We start from the raw sequence: 16501 nt of genomic DNA on the forward strand, positions 1-16501 counted from the left end.
GTTTCGGACTTTTCATTACAGTTCATGTTGAACCTCAAGCTCTGCCCACAAAAGCAGCAGACACCTCATGGCTGTGCTGCTGGATGCTCCTCTGCCTCCAATCCTGCCATGTTTCAGAGCTCTATAATGGACATGCCTCTCTGAGCGGACGTGATACACCATCATCTGATCGCATTGCTTGAGTAGTTGAACCGTACAGTGCCTTTCAATGGTGATGCTGCATCTCTGTTTACACTCTGCTCCAAGGTCAAATCGATGGGTGATATAGCAAAGTCTTGTCCAGTTCTTTGGATGGAGAAGGCCCCTGACTGTAGAATCGATAGGCTCTCGAGTACTACATTCATGAGCTAATTCAGAAAGCATAGTTGGAATGATTGAATCCAAAGAAGATGTTGATTATAACTGGCAGTATTTTGATGTACTCATCAATGTCATTCAAACGGACTGCGGGCATCAGGTCTCTGTGAACTTGATTTATCCTGAACACGTACATACTCCAGAACTGGGCAGTTAGGCCAAGTTTCCCAGTCATCAAGTCCTTGAAGAACGTCTTATACTGATAGATGTGCTCTTGGAATGGTTGACTTGTATCAAGGAATCGTTTCTGGTCATTTGGATCCTCTGGAACAATTGCAAGTAGGCCCTTAATTATGCCTTGTCTCTTATGTGTGAGGGTTGCCATGAAGCTCTCATACAAGGATCTTTCTCTCCATAGCAAGAGCAAGGATATCATGGATGCAGACACATCACTTGTAGTACTTGCCACAAATGAATCCAGTCAGAGATCCTTCAGCCAGTATTCCTGATTCTGTGACGAGATGTTGTGCCCCACTCTCATTGATGAAAGTACCAATGGTAGAATTGTGAACAAAATTGCCCTTTCGATGGTCGAAATTTGATATGAAGATTTAGTCTGTAAACGTGTCCTATATTTCTCAAATCAGAGCTTGAACTGTGTAGCTCTCCAAGGTTTCCGTTGTTCCCCCCAAGCTGAGAAACTTCATCATGTATAATTCCATGATTGATGTTGAGAGCATTGCTTTTCCATTGCCAGTGAGTCCTGTCTGAATGAGGCGTGCTGTTGATTCAAAAGCAGTCGCATGAAGACTTCTACTTGACATATCTCCATGCTTTGATATCTCTTCACCTACCTTGAAGAACTCTTATGACGACAAGATTTGTGGTATTGGGCCTCTTTGGCTATGAGGTCATCTCCATTGGCAACTAGAGCCTTTGCATGGTCATTGTTGCTGCGGGGGCAGCATCAATGATTGCATCGGACCCATCCTTGGTGAGGCAATCTGAGAGCGGCTCTACTTTTCTCTTGACGGTCTTCCGTTGCACAGTGCAAAAGATGCAAGTGCCCTTCAGTAATGCCCTTCCTTCTGACAAAGGTGTGAGACTTCTTCCCAGAGTGGCTGGTCTTTTCGATGGATGTTGGCATTGTGTTTCAGGGGTTGGTCTTTTCAACAGCAGTGAAATTTCCGTAACATTTGGATGGTACTTTGAATTTCCACTTTCTTGCATATTAACTTCTGAAGTTACATTCCTGTACAGATCTGATTTCATCAAATGCCTCAATTGTGCTGCATTCGTGAATGCGTCCCATGTTTTGTCAGAAAATGTCTATTGTGGACCACTTTCATTTGCCTTGCAAATGATGCACAAGTTATCACATGCTTCATTTATGGGGTTTTTTTCCCCTGTAAAATGATTGTATCCGGAATGTTACATTCCCAAGTCCATAAATAAAGAATATCACGCCTGGGATTAAGTTTTAACAAAATAATCCGATGACAGACTTTATTAGCTTGTGGGTGATTCAAGAAAGCACATCATTCACTTGAATTCGTTTACAGACTCAATTGTAACCTTTGTTACATGTAATATAATTAACTATTTGCCAGTGTATGGTGATGATTCGACTCGTTGCTTTCTCTCTCTCTCTTGCCGGCTATCCTGTCGACGCTTCCAGGGCGGTCGTGAACCAGTCGTATATGGAAGCTGATGCAATGTTCAGTAGCCGTCAGCCACGTTGAACCAGGCAAAGGCTGGCCAAAGCTCTCATCCAAATATGTATCTAGTTAAAAGAGTTTAGAAGACTCAAGATTTTTCCAATGCAATGTCTTTCCAATCTATAGTATATTATATTTCTTCAGGAGTATGAAAATTCACTCTAAAATCGGATCTGGTACATTGTCTTTTACCTGCCTCATAGCATTTATGAGCGCATCAGACAGTTCAGAGATCAATTCAACCATACATACTCGAACATTTGTCAATTCATTTTGACATAGTATAATATGCATGCAAGTGCTTATTATCAATGTAATTCCTCTTCAATTTGAATGAATGTTTAGAATTCAAGGCAACACTGCTGCCAAAGATTAAGGTTTGATCTATGTCATCGACCCGGCAGTATCATTGCTTCATTTGGGGTCGCCAAACATATATGACTCCCATTCAAATGTCTCATACTGTAGTTCGAGTCTTGAAAGACCGGTATAGGACTGTGGCCTCTCACCACATTCAACATAATCCCTAACAAGTTTCAAGTGAGGGTCTGCCTTTTGAGCCTGTGCCCAGTCTACTGCATTCAGGTCTGAGAGTTTTGCATACAAACCTGGGATGGACTCTGCACTGGCACACTGGGTCTCAACATATAGCTGGCTTGTATGCAGACAGTCGGCTGCTACATAATCTGTCTTGACAAAAGACGGAGTCATTGGAGGCTTTCTCACCTGAGTCTGACGTCATTTGCAGCCTTGCCTCCAGATCACTGAACTTGCACTGCTTGTGATCCTCGAAACTCCTTGTCAAGGCTGGGAGGATGTGGTTTCCATGACAGTGCATCTGCTTCAATGTTAGCCTCCCCTGGCTTGTAATGAATGGAGAAATCAAAACGGGAAAGTGTAGCGAGCCATATATGCCCTGTGGCATTTGAATTTGCCGACGTCAGGACATAACTTAATTGGTTATTATCAGTCATACCCCGCGTCTCTTTTGCTGCATACAGATTATCCTTGAATTTGTCAGTAACTGCCCACTTCAGAGCAAGAAATTCCAGTGTGTGGGCTGGATAGTTCTTCTCGCTGTGAGACAGTCCCCGACTTCTGTATGCCACTGGACGGAGCTTACCTCCGCGATCTCAATACAAGACTTCACCTAGTCCATCACGGCTGGCATCGATGTGGAGTACAAAAGGCTTTGACAAGTCTGCAAAGGCTAGGACTAGGGCTGTGATCAGCAAATGCTTCAAAGTCTGAAAAGCCCTCTCGCATTCATCAGTCCGAGCCAAGGGGGTCATTTGCCTTTCGGGCATCTGGGCTTGGGACTTTCTTGAGAGTAGGATGGCCTCGCTTCTTAGGGCACCCATTTGTAAGTGCGTTCAAAGGACAGGAAATTTTGGTGTAGTCCTTTATGAACCGCCTGTAGTAGCCAGCAAATCCTAGGAAGGACTTAACATGTCTCACTGTCTGTGGCCTGGGCCAGGTTCTTACATCGGCCACTTTGTCTTGGTCCGTCTGTATCCCTGCCTTGGAGTCTATGTGGCCAAGGTACTTGACCAACTTGCATCAAAACTTGCATTTTTCTTTGGACAAGTTGCTGCAGCCTATCTAGCACCCTAGCCAGGCGCTCCACCATTTCCTCCAGCATCTCGGAGAAATTATCAGGTCATCCATGTACATCAACACTTCTAACATGTTCAGACCTGACATACACTTCTCCATCAGCCTTTGGAAAGTTGCTGAAGTTACCTGCTATGAGTACAATCAAATAGGGAACGACACACTCGGAGTTGAGAGAGCTTGACTTTACTGGAAGAGCTGCGTTCAGCCAGAGCTCAAGACAGACTGCCTAAAACATTGAGACTGCCTGCTCATAATACATCAGTACATTGCTACTGCCAGTACGGTGGTCCACCATGATGTGGGGACACCTGTCTCTTTAATCCATCGGATATACAAGTGATGTGTTGTTAAGCCCTCTGGCTGACAGAGCTCATACACCATGTCTGGTCCAAGTCTAGCCTGCTTACATAATATACTACATTCCTCCCCCTTAGATTACAACTCCATCAGCAACGACAACAACAAATCTGATAACTTGCAATGACATCAAAATGGAACAAGTTTTTAGAAGCCAGCAGAAATAAGCGCACATTGGAAAACTTCAATTTTCACCAGCCATAATCTTTAAAATGAGTTCACATAGCCCAAATAACCTATTAAATAATATACCAAATTAAACTGCTGCCTATAAACATCCAGCAAAATCTCACCTCAGTAAGAAAGAAAAAACAATAAACAAACAAACAAAAAACATAAAAAACTAACATATTAACTGATGATACATACACTTAGTCTCCTAGAACAACATTCTACATAAGCAGCCGTGAAATGGGACTATTCACTTATAGGGTGTAATTGGCCTTTTTGTTGTTATGAGGAAGAGCATGAAAACACAGGAAATCAACAAACACTTGACTACGCTTATAGCTATAACTAACATAATGTACAATACACTTCTACATTCTGCACTGGATATCTCCTGACGTAAAAACTAGAGTTAGAGTCCTTTGAGACACATGTTGACTTAATAACTATACTCTATCATCAATTGATGGGGATCATTGCTCACACACACAAAAGTTTATGGTAAGCACATCCCCAGAATTAAAATAGTAGTGTTATGCAAAATGTGGCCCTCTTTACATCTTACCAGGAGTTAATGCCCAAATTAGTACATGTATATGGAGGAAAGCCAAAACAAGTACATCTTACCAGGAGTTAATGCCCAAATTACTATACATGTATACGGAGGAAAGCCAAAACAAAATTTAGACATCCGCCCAAACAAACCAAATAAGGATAACAGCACATAACAATCAACTCGTGCCATGCAACTTCAGTGTGTGTGAATCAACGAAACATACAAGAAGAAGACGCTTTCCTGGATATCTAGTCCCTCATAGCTGGTGATGTCACATGCGATATCTGCGAGTCGAAGTGTGCCATCACTCGCGGGCGATATCGTAGGATTGTAACGATTGCGAATGTGGTCTGCATGGCGTTTGACTACCCTATTGCTGTTGTCGGCGATAGCGATTTCGAATAAAACTGGCCCATTCTGTACAACAATATCTCCACATCACCACCTGGGAGATTTCGAGGTGAAGTTTTTTGCATAAACTTCGCCTCCCACAGTAAAAGTACGCGTCTTCAAGCTGCTGTCATGAGTGAGCTTTTGTTTTTCCTTTGTTTTTTCACGTATGTCTCCAGCAATCGAGTGCAGACGTCAGACGACGACCCATTAGCATCTCAGATGGTGAGATTCCTGTCGTCGAGTGCGGAACAGTGCAATATTGCAGAAGAAATCTCGCGATATTCATTTTCAATGAACCATCTCCCATGCGCTTCATCGCCTCTTTGAGCATGCGAACGGCACGTTCCACTAGGCCGTTAGACGCGGGATGATATGGTGCCGACTTGGAGTGTGTGATTACATTTTTCTTCATGAAGACACTGAACTCGATGCTAGCGAAAGTGGGGCATTGTTTGAGACTACTTTATCCGGCAACCCGTGCATTGCGAAGAGTAGCCGTAACTTCGCGATCGTAGACGCTGTCGTAATCAAACCAGCTGGTATCACTTCAAGCCATTTGGAATACGCATCAACCACGATAAGGAAGTATTTTCTTATGAACGGACCAGCATGATCGATGTGTAGGCGCGACCATGGACGATTTGGCCACTGCCATGGATGAAGCAGTGTAGATGCCGGCATCGGCTGATTTTCTTGGCACTTGCTACACAACTTTCATGTTGTATTTTCGATGTCGTGATCCATTAATGGCCACCAAACAAACGCTCTCGCGAAACTTTTCATCCAAGACACGCCTGGATGTCCCGTGTGGAGCGTCTCCAACACTTGCTTCCTCCCCTGGATAGGAACAATCACACGATTTCCCCATAGCACACGCTCATCTAGCATTGATAGCTCGTCACGGCGCACATGATAAGGCTTCATGTCGACATCGACTTCCTCTCGCTGTTCAGGCCAACCGTGCTCTACGTAGGTTAACACGCAAGACAAGACCGGGTCACGGTGTGTCCACTTCCAAATGTCGGCTGTCGTGATGGGCGATGATTCAAGCGTGTCGAGGAGGAGCACTGTTTCCGACTCCTTATCAGCTTTCATCACGGGCACTATGGGTGCGGCCCATTCCGAAAACTGGACTGGTTCAATTACCCCGTCATGCTGCAGCTTCTCCAACTCCTCCACCAGGTCCCACATCGCATACGGCACCACCCGTACTTTGCAAAAGCGAGGCGCGGCATCCTTGTTCACATGAATCATGGCTTGCAGACTTGTGAACTTGCCTAATTCCTCACGAAATATCGCATCATGACGTTGCAGGATTTCGTTGACGTCAGTTGTGGTTGCAGCGTTCATGGTATGCACACTTGCCCAATCAAGCCTGAGCTCATGCAGCCAACTTCTACCAAGGAAGATGGGACCATCTTCTTTGACCACGATGAGCAGGAGCGTTTTCACCTGGCCATTGTGAGCGACGTGCACCTCGACCACACCCACAACTTCCAATTCATGGTTGATATTAGTCTGCAGCTTCATAGTTGTTGGGCTAAGTCGTCATTTAGGCCAATATGTCAGGAACATCGTCTCCAACATGAGCGAAATAGATGCACCGGTGTCAATTTCCATTCTGACCTCTTGGCTGTCGATATTGACGTTTACTATCAGTGGGGGCACATCTAACTTGTCATCCACTCTATACGGCCTGAGATTGCTGTACTCTGCTGGTGGTGAAGCTGAAATCTTGTCCGCTGTTTCCGTATTGGTGTCATCGTCATCAGCTTTTAACGCTTTCACCTGGCCACCACTTTTGGCCGGTATTCCGCGTCTCTTGCTTAGACACACGCTGCTAATATTAAAGGCGAGGAAGCCATTTGATGTACTTCCTCCCTTAGAGCTTGCAGTGTCTGGAGGTCCCAAACATTATTGGCAGTCATTTCAATACTGGTGGCAATTTCCACAGCCTTCCTGACAGTTAAGCTTTTCTCAGCAAGAAGCTGACGTTGGATGCGGTCATCCTGCACACCGCAAACCAGGCGATCCTGTAGCATAACATCCAGCGATGTCCCAAAATTGCAAAACTCTGCCAGGGAACATAATATACTACAGTTGCTGGTGCTCTCTTCACCCCTTGGGGCATACGCTCGAACTGGTAAAACCCCAAAGGGCAAGTGAAGATTGTCTTTTCCTTGTCAGATTCAAGCATCAGGATTTGGTAAAATCCTGACTTTAAGTCCATAACAGAAAATCATTTACTGCCACTCAGGCAATCGATGGCCTCCTGTATCAGGGGGACTGTGTACTGGTCAGGAACAGTAGCAGCAATTAGTGTGCAGTAGTCGATACATATTCTCAAAGTACCGTTCTTTTTCTGCACCAGCACGATTGAGGAGGCATAGGGACTCTTAGAATCCTTAAAGGGGATGGCTAGTAACTGATCAGTGGGAATCAGTGGGAATGCTGGGGGATGATAGTTCCAATCCTTGTGGGATTCATTTAAGAATACATTATAAATCTATTGTTGTGTGAAAATTATTTCTGGTTAGCATGCCTGTACAGTGACGGGGTGATCGTTAACGGGCCGTTAACGATCGCCCCGACACTGTACAGGCATGCTAACCTGGAAAAAATTAAACTGCACATTACTTGAATATGAGACCATTCTGAAGCAAATAATTTTCACACAACATATATATACAAATTGTATATATATATAACGTACTCTTAAATGAATCCCACAAGGATTAGAACAATCATTCCCCAGCATTCCCACTGATTCCCACTGATCAGTAACTAGCCATCCCATTTAATGATGTTGTTCTCTAACAGCTGCTGAAGATGTTGTTGCAAGTCCCAAAGATCAGAGGGAGGCACCCTCCGAGACCTCCTATGGAATGGCGTGTCATCGTTAACACAAATCTGATGCTCGTCATAGCCTGTACTGCCTAAGTCAAATTCATGCCTGAAAAACACATCACTCTTCTGCCTGCACTGATTGAACAGCCTTTTGTTCCATTCAGGGGAAATAGGGCCCCAAATAATTGGCAAACCACTAATATCAGTTTGAGGGGAAGGGTGTTATTGCCTGTATTTGCACTTACTTACTTGGGAGTGTGTTGCCTTGGTGTAACTGTGAGTCTGGGTAGAGAAACTGCTAGGGGTAGGGAAACACTTGTCGGGGACATAGGCATCTACTATGGGGCAGTTGCCAGGGACGATAGGCTCAGGGCTACTATTGGTCACCAGCACCCTGACCTTTCCTATCGCACCACCTGACAAAAAGTCTGATTTCCTGGAGCTATCTGTAACCCACTTGAAAGAGTGTTATGGGAAGTGGACTCTATGAAAACAGTCATTTCTTCTTTCAGTGATTCCTAATGTGGGAGGTTATTACAGATTTGGGAGTGAGGAGGTAATTGTGTAATATGTCCTTTCTTGGTCCTAGCAGTGCCCACTTTGCCATCTGGGGACACCTTCTCTTGTTTGGATATGCTGGCATAAATATCCCTGCAAGTAGCACTAATTTGTAATGACTGGGCGAAGCGTGCTTCAGCCATCCTCTTACAAGATTCGAAGCAATGTCTGAAAAGTCTCAAATTTGTGCCAATAATGACTCTATGGCCCCTGGTTTTCCCCTTCCCGGGTACCCTTTTTCATTTCCCTGGTTGCCAAGGATGTAATTGATGAGTCTTTTGCTCAATACGCCATGGGGGCAGAATTTTGACAGTTTCTACTCGTGTGGCCCTCCTCTCCACACTTGAAACAAACAACACCAGTCACACTCTGTTGGGATTACTGGGCTTTTGGGGAATTTTCGGCAGGCTGGGGTGCTGGTGGATGTACTGGCTGGGGAAGGGCATGGGGTTGGGAAGCTGTGTGGGGTGGCACAGTAGAGGGTTCTACCTTATGGTGGGCAGCCTGTTTTGGTTTTGTATTGACAGGTCTTGAGGCAGACAGTGACTTCTTCACCCTCTCCTCCTCTTTCTGCTTCCTCGCTGAAGACAAGAGTTTCAGGAAGGATGGTGGTTTCTCCAGGCGCTCTCTGAGCTGTATGTAGATTTACCCAGAGCATTTCATGGTGAAGAATGCCCATGATGAACAGCTGAAGTCTCACCTTGTTGACATCTTGTGGCTTGACAACTCCTCGCCTAACCACATGACACATAACTTCCTGTAGGTGAGAGACATACTCAGAAGGGGACTCGCCTCCTGCGTGGACTGTCTGATGAAATCTGACAAACAGCTCATCATCTCTGTCGGTGTCACCAAAAGCCAGATCCAGAGCCCAGAAGCATTCTGCAGAGCAGGGGTTCTCACGCGTAAGGTCGGTAATGCTACTCAATGCAGGTTGATGCAATGATTCACAAATGCGCTTTGCGCCGTTCAGCATCATCCAGAGTTTGCAACTTTTCCATCTGGCTCTCAACGTGCTCTATCCAGATGGGGTAGCTATCCTCGTCACGCACTGCCATTTTTGCACGGGAGAAGCATTGAAGTTTCCGATACCCTGTGGTCAGCCCACACCGTGCTAGTGAAGCTGCTAAAACTGGAATGTCTCGATCAGGGAAGGAAAGGGATGGTTCACTACTACCAGGGGAAGGGGGTAGAAGGTTATTACTTGTAGGGATGTCTTGAGACTGGACGTACTGTCCTCTATGTCCTGCTTTTCTCCATTCCCTAACTAAACCTCTCTCCCTCAGGTCCTTGACACCGACCCCATGTCCTTGGACTGGCTCTAAACCATCCAACTGCACTGCTCATTGTCTCCCCATCTACTGGGATGACAATCTGTGCTTGCAATCCTAACATAGCAACTGCATCTTCAAATTCACACAGGAGTGATGTTTCCCATGTATCGGGATCATCCTGTCTTAACACTTCAAGTAATGTGGGATATAGCTCTGACAATGCCAGTGCAAACACCTCTGTTCGCAGTTTTTGGACCTGTTGCAAGTAGGAGGGCATTCTCTGCTCTAATCTCCTTGAGTTTTTTTTTTTTTACACCAACAGAGTCTAAAACCAGCAAGGGCATTTCGCAGGACTTGACCAGTCTCAATACCCATAAGCTAATGATTGGCCATTGGCTACTGGGACTAAAGACTGAAGGGGGAATCCTAAGACAAATTGTGAGTGGGGGGGGGGGGGGATGGGGGTTACTAGAACACTGATCAAGGGGTTGCTGTAAAACAGATGGGGTACGAATGTCAGAGGAGGGATGAATGGAGGGGATGTCAATAACAGTGACCATGGGTCTCCAAGGAAGCAGGAATCTACAAGTAGTCTGACAACATTCTGGAGAAAGCTTAGTACAGTTAAACTCGCATAAGTCGATCTTCTCGGGACTGAGCAAAACACATCGACTTAGGCGATTTTCGACTTGTGCGTAAGTCGAAAAAAATCGACTTACAGTTACACAACACGTACATAATGTATGATGTACATGTATGTTGTCTACTCTGAAGCCGAGAGTTGGAGCGGTGTGCCGCAGCACGGGTCGCCCGGCAGGGCCCCGGCTAACTTTTTATGGACAGTGCATTAGTATTGGCACAGGTCCGATTACTTTACACCCTTGTTAAACCTTGGGGAAGTGAATATGAACGACATTTGAGTAGTGATTGATTCCAGTTTACCATACCGTGGCTTGAAATGCGTGTAGAGGTGCAATTCTGATTTACCCGTGCCCGTAACTTTCCTCCTACTTTCCGCTTTGAAAACTCAGCAGCTTCATCCATACCACTCCACTGCACAGCGCTGCAAATGCCAAGCTACACTGCAAAGCTCAATACCATACTGTACATGTAAATGAACGCATGTGTACTGTACGAACGCCTTACTGCGAGTGGAGCAATACACAGCCCAGTCGCTGTACGTACGTACGTAGCGCGACAGCTGACAGGGCTGTACCAGCGGACCTCCAAACACGAAGAGAGTTCAACGATCGCATGCGGTGTGATCGCTTTGAATTTTGATACTTTAGATTTTTTTTTTTGTCACCTCAAACTCATCTGACAAACAAAATAATAATGAGTAATAAATAATGAATAATAAATGACAGTGATTTATTAAACGATAAAATCTTATTCGACTTAGGCACAGTGAATTCAATGGTTTTTCCGTGAAAGTGTTCTTGGAATTTCATCGACTTAGGTGAGTATTCGACTTACAAAATTCGACTTGTGAGTGAATTAATACACGTAAGTCAATGGGGAAAAATCGGGACTTTTTAAAATCATCGACTTATGCGATTATTCGACATATGCGACGTCGACTTAGGCGAGTTTAACTGTATGTATCTCTCTAGGTGGCCTCTTTTAAGAGTTTCCACTTGGTTTGATGTGGTACGTAGAATGTTTAATCTGAGGCCATTTTTAGGCCACTGAAGAGGGCCCTGGGGCCCACATGCAGCAGAAGCGACACAGTAGACGTCCATATCTGCATATGGGAGGTTTCCCTCTGTAAACCCCACTACTCAGATATTGGTACCTCGTTTGTCTAATCAAACCCTCTGGCTTGCCAGGCTATTGTGATCAACCAACATTTGTGCAACAAAATATGTTGTTGTTTATTCTTCTTCTTCTTCTTTTTTTAATGTAGAAGTATGTGTACCAGTCTGCACTCTCCTTCAAATCATTGTTCGTTTAATTCTCAGTGACATCAGTTACACAGTTTACGTTATTTGCTCATAGCAGTTCGGGGATAGATCAAATTATCATGCTTATTGAAAATGTAGATACAATGTAAATATATTTTCACTTTGTGCAAACTTCAATATTGTATAATTGTGTGGTGTGTGTCATTACTGTATAAAATGTGTATACATTCACAGCTAGTAAATGTGGAAGAGTGCACCTAAAGAGTGAGAAAGAAATGCAAATGAAGAGAGCCAATGCCCTTTTGATTGCATGCAATCACTTTCATCCAACAACACCCTGAAACATAATAACATACATCTTCAATACACATGTATACATGACACAATCATAAGATCTGTTCATTTGACCGATTACTTATCCATTCACCATTCAGAATATAAACATTCTTATATCCATTCATTTGTTTTCATTGCTGCCATTGTATACAGTACATTCATTCAATCATTCATCCACCCATCCATCCTTCCATCCATACTGTCTTGTCACCATTCACAAGCTCTTTCCTTCATTCATTAGTCACCTCATAACTTTCTTTCATACTTTCATTCATTCATCCATCCATCCATGCTATTCACCTGTACATTCATTCATCCTGCCTTCACCGAGACATATGCTATGTAATCTATGAACATAGTCTTTTATTCATTAAACTGTCAAGCCATTCTATCCATCCCCCAATACATCAGTACATTTTTATCATACATTTATCCTCTGTTAAACCACGAGTGACTAAATACATGTGTATGATGTACAGAACCTCTCACTATCTTACTTTCAGTACACACGTCACCAATGGTGCTGGGTAGCATATGTATTCAGCAAAGCATGTTCAAACACCATAATGCTTAATGTCATGAAACCATGTATAAAATCAATGCCACTTTAAAGGGGAATGACACCCTAATATACATGTACGTACACTAGATCAAGTGAATACAGTTATATTAGTAGATCAGATAAGTGAAATTTAAGAAAAATCCAATAATCCGTTCAAAAATTGAGTTTTTAAAGTTTCAGTGCCGCCATTGCAGGATGAGAAAACTAGAAAAGTTCACGTCTTGCAAGGACAACGACATAAAAAAAAAATTGAGAAATTTTATGCAATTATCTTTATATTTCCTTTATGTCGTCCTGCACTGAAATTATGAACTGCTGTAGTCTTCTCATCCAGTGAAGGCAGCACCCAAAATTTGAAAATTCATTAACATTTACACGGATTGTCCAATTTTCCTCAGACTTCACTGCTGTGTTTTACATTATTGCTGCATTCACTCTCTCTCTCTCTCTCTCTCTCTCTCTCTCTCTCTCTCTCTCTCTCTCATATATATGTATGTTATGTACATATATATGTAAATACTTTGGTTGCATTCCCTCTAAGTCTGAACAGCTGCCTGCAGCTATTCTCCAACTGCCAAATTCTTTTGCATTCTACTTCACTGCTCCTTTGAATATGAAAATATGAAAACAAAAGGATAACGATAGTGGCAATTTAGGCAAATTTGTATTCTACTTTTTTTTTCCAACTGGCCAGAGGCATTGTTTGTGTTTCTTGCTGATGTAATTTAGCAACTCACCGATTAAGGAGGGAGGAAAAATATTCATCTTGAGAATAATTTGATACTGTCCCTCATACTTGGCATAACTTGGTTCATATTGAATTACAACAGCTACCTTGCAAGACTTTATCAAAATCGCTCACAGTAGGACTTTTGTTTTGATAACTACAGTATTGGCAAACGGAGAAACCGAGGGAATTTTGTTTTCCTGTAAACTCTGAATGATAATCTTGTGGTGGTGAACCAGCTCTCAGTGCCATAGTTTCCTTCAATTTTTGATCATTTAGGATAAATTTGATACTGCTAATTGTCGGAATGTAATGTAGTGGCAACTGATGCTACATATCCATCATGTAACAGCATTCGTATTCTAATTTTTCATGAACATACAGTCAACCTTGTGTAAGTCGACCTCAAGTAAGTCAAATAATCGCCGAAGTTGAAGGTCTTTAAGAAAATCCTCTTTATATTTTATCGATTTTAATCCCTCATAAGTCAAAGCTATTTCTTCAGTCCGAATAGATCAGTCCAAATAGACTTAGGCAAAGCTGACTGTATACACATACCTGGTACATCCAGTGACAGCTTCATATAGGTTCATAAGGTTCAGGATATTAAATTCGACTTAGCCAAGGTTGACTGTATACACATACCTGGTACATCCAGTGACAGCTTCATTTAGGTTCAAAAGATGGAATAGGATATTTCTCGTCTGATGTTGCTTAAAACTGATGAGAAGTGGGCAATCAGACCATCCCGTGCAGGGTTCAGTATAGTCAGGAAGGTCAAAGGTTGGATCAAATTGTGAATTTGTGTCATGTACAAAGACACTTCTGATGCAAATCATTACCTCCGCCAAGGGAGGTTATGTTTTCGTTACTGTTGGTTTGTTTGTTCGTTCGTTTGTCCATGTGCAAAATAACTCAAAAAGTAGTTAATGGATTTGGATGAAACTTGCAGGAAAGGTTGAGAATGACACGAGTAACAAACGATTAACTTTTGGTAGTGATCCGAGAATTTTGGGGGAATTAATGAAGGATTTTTGACATTTTGGCAGGTAGGATCAATGAACTTGGGAGTTCAGGCTGCGCATATTTGAGGTTTGCATGCTAGGGTGCGTGCTCTAGTTTCTACTAGGGCACGGCGCACTGTGCAGCGGAGGGTTTATGACGTAACAAAGGCTTCTATATTAGGAAATTGGGAGGCTTTCAGCATGCTATAGTACATGTATAAGTACGTATGGGTGGAAATCACTGATATCTCTATGGAAGAACAAGATCTGTATTGGAAATGAGCTGCATGCTTGGCGGAGGTCTGCGCTCTCAGAGTACTTCTCTAGTTTTATAATTAATATCATGAAAAATGAATATGAATGAATGAATGAATAAACCCAATACAAGGCTGTACTATGATTTCACAGATTGACATATGAGGCGGATCAGATTGAGGTCAAGCATTGAAAATAATGGTATGTGATAAACAAATGTAATATAACGAAGTAATTGGAAATTAAGATTAGGATACAATGCCACGAGGTCAGGACTTCGGTTTCACAGTCAAATCCTGACTTGTCATTCTTATACGAAACAGCCTGAATATTGTTCACAATTTTATCTACACAAATGGTGGTTCTCGGCTAGCCTGGCATGTGACTGTGGCCATTCTGACCAAACCCTGCGTCACATTGTGGAAGACTGCCACCTGTGGAAGTTCCCAGGCGGGCTCAAAGAACTTGTTCAAGCAAGTGATGCTGCCCTGAACTGGATCCGCAGCTTAGATATCAACTTATGAGTCTATAACCCCTCACCCACCCCGTTGTATTGCATCATACGACAGAAGAAGACAATTTTATCTTGCATGGTACATTGATACATAAATTGGTTTACAAGATTTTGGGCACAATGGGGTTAAGTTCATGATGCATTACTGCTCAGAGTACATGGAACAGATTTTATGTGTGGTGGTGTGTGGATGCATGTCGAGGAATGGCATAATATCATTGCAGAATTTTTTCCAATGCATCAAATGAATATCTAAATGACAGGTCAATATCTAAGAGACAACTACAGTGTATGACTTACATAATGAGACACCAGAGGTATTTCTTAAACATGTAGAAATGACATTGGTAATACACTATATGCACAATTATTACCCATACGAGGTAGTTTTGCGAGGCAATTGCAGTTGGTACTTTACAGGCCACGAAGAGAAGACATTCAAGAACGTCGCTGTGTGTCGGTTACACACACCGTACACAAAACAAGGTGTGCATTCACAAATCTGCGACACATGCATCGCTCGCGGAGAGGTTTCGCGATGACAGGCAAATAATTCCCAACCGTTAGCACGTAAAAACGAGGACGGTCGCTGCGATTGTGTGAGCGGGCGGCGTACCTGATTGTGCATGGGGTTGTGTGCAAGCATATGGGTGTAGTTGAGCGCAGTGGTGTAGGGTTCGACCTGACGCCGAGTGGATTTTGTTACAGTAAATCGGGAAGTTTACATAGTAATGTAACTGCTCGAAGATGCCTATTATACCTGAAAATGGGTAATAATGATAATATGGACATTTATTGCCCTCACTAGAATAGTATTGCCCGAGTCGAAGACTCGTGCAATACAATTCTAGTTCAGGCAATAAATGTATCCCCCTCAAGGCCAGTCCATATTATATTAAAGGGTCATAGTCCCGGTAGTGTAGATGGCGCTGTTGATGATACTGCCGATCACCGTTAGCATTGATGCGAAGATTACCGAAGTTGAGCTGTCATCAAGAGTAAAGTGCATAGGTGTTGCTAAGTAACGTTGCCTTTGTTGTCTTCTTTGCGCATCGCGCAGTCTGTAGTAATGCCAGGGTGCGTGCATATGTGCTTGTTATTGTGACATCACAAAAGAAGTTTGCTAAAGCTGTCATTCCCCTTAGCCGATTCATGAGCCGAACTGTGATCGGACCACTGGCTACACTGAATCGGACTTCTTCGGACTCGGGAAAGTGGGCCAAAGCGTAAGCACCAAAGAGAAGTCGATAGCGCAAGTCTCTATGGGAAACTTGCGCCGTGCGCCCGCGTACACATTTGACTAAAACACCGGGACCATGCACCTTTAATATATGTGTGGATTCAAGAAATGTAAAAATAGTAGTAGAACACATTAGTGAAGTTCATGGAAAATGGGATGATCCATTCAAACGTT

The 16501-nt window shown here is 43.2% G+C and overlaps 1 pseudogene; it reads right to left on the reverse strand.

Moving 5' to 3' along the window:
• Positions 1-8689: 8689 nt before the first annotated feature.
• Positions 8690-10129, reverse strand: LOC140235038 (paraneoplastic antigen Ma3-like; annotated as a pseudogene).
• Positions 10130-16501: the final 6372 nt, after the last annotated feature.

This window comes from Diadema setosum, chromosome 11 (assembly GCF_964275005.1).
Source record: "Diadema setosum chromosome 11, eeDiaSeto1, whole genome shotgun sequence".
Lineage (NCBI taxonomy): Eukaryota > Metazoa > Echinodermata > Echinoidea > Diadematoida > Diadematidae > Diadema > Diadema setosum.